The sequence below is a fragment of the Limulus polyphemus genome, unplaced genomic scaffold, assembly GCF_000517525.1.
Source record: "Limulus polyphemus unplaced genomic scaffold, Limulus_polyphemus-2.1.2 Scaffold725, whole genome shotgun sequence".
Lineage (NCBI taxonomy): Eukaryota > Metazoa > Arthropoda > Merostomata > Xiphosura > Limulidae > Limulus > Limulus polyphemus.
The window spans coordinates 420,396-425,562 of NW_013666335.1; the positions used below are offsets into that span (position 1 = coordinate 420,396).

The 5,167-nt window shown below is 28.8% G+C and overlaps 1 pseudogene; it reads left to right on the forward strand.

The window, feature by feature from the left end:
* Positions 1-5,167, forward strand: part of LOC106460186 — a 161,824-nt pseudogene that overhangs the window by 139,597 nt on the left and 17,060 nt on the right.

A 5,167-nucleotide genomic window follows, 5' to 3' on the forward strand; every position in this document is an offset into this window, starting at 1 on the left:
AACATTTTTATGGTAGTTTGGAGACCAAATAAAAGAAAGGAAAAAATAAATATTTAAAAAAACATTTTTTGAAACTTTTCTTGTAGGTTGAAGTGGGAGACAACTTAAAGTATACAATAGGGTGGCTGAGTTACGAAGCTCCTTCAGCTCAAGATAGCTCCATCTCCCAGAAGCTGATTATTGGTGCCTTTGTAGGTGGTTCAGCCTTCCTGTTGGTGGTCATTATAGCAGTTATTCTGTACAGGCGCAAATCCATGGAAAGTAGTCGTGTTCTCAAAAACATGCAGGAGCAGATGGATGTCTTAGAATTACGAGTGGCCAGTGAATGTAAGGAAGGTAAGTGGGTCATTGTTATAGTATTATGTGAAATTAGTTTTATAGAAATATAAGATAAGGAAAGTTGCAGAAAATTTTATTTTGTAGAATATTCAAGGTAATTATCACATGAAATAAACATTATTTTGAGAGGCTGTTCTTTGTCACCTCTAATAAAGACTTGAATAATTACAACAGCTTTATTTAGATTTGTGTCATTGCTTTGCTATTCATAACTCAATAAACTTGTGTCTTCTCTAAAAGACAGAAAAAAGCTTTTATAGTATTTGTGTTGTAAACATATTTTTTAATTGCTATGATATTGAGGTTTAGTGATCATTGGTTGTGGCAATCTGAAAAATGAGAATGAGTTTATAGTATTTGAGTTGTAAAAATATTTTTTAATTGCTATGTTATTGAGGTTTACTGATCATTGGTTGTGGCAATCTGAAAAAAAGAGAATGACAACAAAAATGTCTATTGTCCTTTCAACAATTTTTGCCAAAGATTAGTAACAATATTCTGATCTAATTCTTTAGCATTTGCCGAACTGCAAACAGAAATGACTGATCTAACAAGTGACATGACTGCAGGTGGAATTCCCTTCCTTGACTATCGTACCTATTCCATGAAAGTCCTCTTTCCCAACTCAGATGACCATCCAGTTCTAAGAGAAATGACTGTAAGTATTTCAACTCTAAGTATGTATCTGTGAGACTAATATAATATATTCTGATGATATCTATGATACACTGAGCCAAATCAAGAAGATGCAGAAGGAATGTAACATTTTAAATATTTTAGTTTCATTCCCATTTCCTCAAGTCAGAGAAATTATACCTGTATTGGATATAACTTTGTTTACATTGTAACAAAAAAGGAATATAAAGAAAACTAGAAGTAAAAAGAAGAAAACTTCTTCAAATTAAAAGTTCTGTTGAGTTAGCCCATGAATAGATGTTAATATAGCTCATCCACTGGTCCCTGTGCTAAAAGATTTTGTGTAATTTGTCTGTTAATGCTCTGATTCGAAACTTCTGGTTATAGGTTGTACTGAAATATCTAAGTTTCTGGCCAGTTTTACACTGAAAAGAGCAATCAATCCTCTTCAAAATAGGTTTCCTTTGATAACCTGTTTGAAAGTTGTATCAAAATGAGTTTCAATTTTTGTGCTGGTTTTGTACTTCTTTAAACCCAAGTCTAAGTAATAAAGTAATCAAAAGTGAAAAAATAGTATTATCATATCAGATAATGTGAAAAATTTTATCACCATATTTTAAGGTTGTTAGCCTGGTTAAATAAGATTAAGCTTATTTTTTCAGGTATATGACAGTTCTGTTGTGTATTTATTTTCTGTTCTATTTCTTTCTGTATCATTGTAAGTATGTTCCGATTTTTATCAAAATCAAAGCAGTTCATTTTGGAAAAATTTCTCTTTTTATTTCAAATTGAAATAACCACTTGCAAAGATTTAATCTGTTTTGTATATTCCATTTTTCTTTCTTTTATATTAGTTGTTTAAAGAGTGTAGGTAATTACGTCTGTCACATTTAAGTGTTAGTTATATTTTAAAAAGACTATCTTTCTTTGATCAAATAGATTGACCCTATGAAAAAACCATATATTGAAAAAGGTCTTCGGCATTTTGGCCAGCTAGTAATGAACAAAACCTTCCTTCTTCTGTTCATCCGAACACTAGAATACAATCGATACTTTTCTATGAAGGACAGGTATAAGAAATATTTCAGCATTTAATATTTTAATCAATTTTGAAGTGATAGAAATTCTTTTCACAGGGAAGTTTAATATAATTATTTATCAAAACTAAGATTATAGCTAACAACATAGCATTTTCTTACAGTTTGTAACATTCATTTTTAACCAAAGGCACATGTGATTACTTCCTATGAAACATTGTAAAGTCTTTCATTTTAAGAGTATAATTTATATTGTGCTTGAGTTAAAGTTTTTAATTTATAACCTTAGACTTTTCATCATGTTAAAATGTTTTTTATTTTGAATTTTCTGTCCTCTAACAAAAGCTTTTAGTAAACAACTGTGCACTGAACAATACAAATTCTGCCATATAGTTATTCCATGAAATTTTGTGCACAATTGACTTATGAAGACTCTGGTTAGAATGCCTAAAGCTTGCAAAAAATCCAACTTGATGAAAAGTTCAATGTAATTCAGTTAAATCTTGATTAACTTATCTAATGAGTCATAAACAATCGTTGAAATAATGTTTGTTGAACATGCTGTATTTTACTGATTTTTACATAAGCTAATATTATAAACATCCTCACATATGTGGTTTAGTGCTGGCTAACCATACAGAAGAATTTGATTCTCTGTAGGTCTAACTTGTAGCTTACAAATTTTTAAATAAAACATACATTTGTATATACTTTTACTGCATATTTAAAGTAGCTTTTGTATGCTATTTCTAAGTAAAAAATATACTATACAGAATATTTTCTGTTTTACCTCTGACTTGGTTCACAACAAAATTTTTCTTTTACTTTAGAGTCAATGTTGCTTCTCTCATTATGGTAACTCTACAAGGTAAAATGGAATACAGTACCGAGTAAGTTTTTTGTTTTGTTTTTCAATATAGAATTGCCTGTACTTCAAACATTTGAGGACTTATAATTTTATTTCTTCTTAGAATCATAATGAAGTAAGAAAATATGAAAATGTTTAGCATTATCTGTGTAATTACAGAATATTCTATAATACAAAGTTAAAAAATTTTTCCTCAGATACTAAATATACAAATAAATGATTAAAATTGCTATTAGAGACAAAGAATTAAATGGTCAAGCAATATTTCAGCCAAATGACTGTTGCTTAATTAAGTACATATGCTTAATTAATTTTATAGAAATAAGCACTATTGCATAGCTTTTGCCAAACTTAAAGCAATTGTAATTAAATGTTGTACTTAAATTAACTTTTCTGTTTCAGTATTTTGAAGACCATGTTAGCAGAATTAATTGAAAAGTGTATTGATGGAAAGAGTCATCCCAAACTACTGTTAAGAAGGTGAGCATAACGAACCATAGTTACCTTTACCTTTTGTGGTGATATATTAAGAAATGCAGATCTTATAGTTACCTTATAATACTTCATTAGTTCCCACAAAAATATGATGCTGAAGTTGCAGGTTAACTTTCAAGTATAATATCAGTTTCTGTGTTGTAAAGCACCTTAAATACATTTTTATTTCTAACAGAACTGAATCTGTGGCTGAGAAAATGCTATCTTCATGGTTCACTTTCCTCCTCTTCAAGTTTCTCAAGGTTAGTTTCACTTCTTGTGTTATTTTTTTGCTTAAAGTTTTACATTATTAACTTTTTCCGCATGGGCTCAGTCCCTGGGACTGACCTCTTAACCATTTTGTGCTTCTTATAGTTTTCATGCTATAACTTTTAAATAATTGGCAAATGTTAACCATATTTAGCAGTTTATCAGTAAACATTACAATGCTTTCATATGCAAAATAAAATTATGTTTTTAAGTCTTAAGGTTTGTTAAGCAATGTTTTTCTCATGTCTTATTTTCTTTTCACATGTTGCCTATCTATCATGCAAAGTAATTTTCATTTTATGATTAAAAATACTTTTATACATCAGAAAATATTCAAATTTCACATGCAAAATCTTTATAATGTCCAGAAAATTATCAAACATTTCTTAAGAAAAAACTATATTTATTCTGTTATTTTCAGTAAATAATCTCTGTATGGGTTTGGTAGGTTTGACCAATCTCATAACCACCATAACAAATTAAGAAATAAACAGAAATTGTGCCTCTTTCATTCTTGGATGATCATACAAAGTATAACACGAAAACATAAATGTTTAGGCTAAATAGCTTAAATCTCATAACATTATACATTTATATATATTTACTATTTTTATTATACTGACCTTTTAGCCGTGCCTGGATAACAATACAGAAGTTACAATGACGTGGCTCACGTGCACTTATGTTACCGTATCAAATAAAATAAAACTGACCTTTGGTCTATACAAAGTAACTTATCTTGGCTGTGTTTTAGTAGATTAGTATTTTGTAAAATACAGTTACATTTCAATTATTATACATTATATATGTATATAGATTATTGCTATTTTGAAATAAGTTTTTAAACATATTTTTCCTAAAACATAGAACAGTAAATAAAGAAGTAAAGCAAACAATTATCTCTTCTAGTTATGATCTCTGTACTCAGTTGCTGCTTGACGTAGGTTGCTAAGCCTTTAAAAATTTTGCATGTGGAGGATATAAAACAAAATAATTTTTTTTAAGTTTCATATATACATTTGAATAACTAAAAAATCATCAATTACTACATCAATACCATAGAATTCTAGTGTAATTTATAAAGCTTAGTAACTAAGGTGTATTTTAGTGTAAAAAATATGAAATTTTGAGCAGATTAAAGACACACCATACCTCCTTGAAATCTTGGTCAAAAGAAAGAAAGAATTTAAAATGGCTGAGAAAGCCACTAGGGGGACATTCTGAGCTTCCAATTGGTTATTCATGTAGTATGTGGAAAGAGGTGGGTGGGGTGCCACTGTGGTTGACTTATTACATGAGTAAAATCTTAGTAAATAGAAAATATAAAACCTTCTTATTTTATATTGTAGCTTGTCAATATTGGTAATTTGAGTTTTTAAATCATACAAAACTATAAACTTAATATTTTGACTTCACAAACACCTAATTTTGAACAAGTGCTGTATTCAGCATACCACATGACACACAAAAATTGATGTTTATCTGTGTTTTTAATATTTAATAATAATTGAGTAATGTATAGTACTAAAATTTGAATTATAAT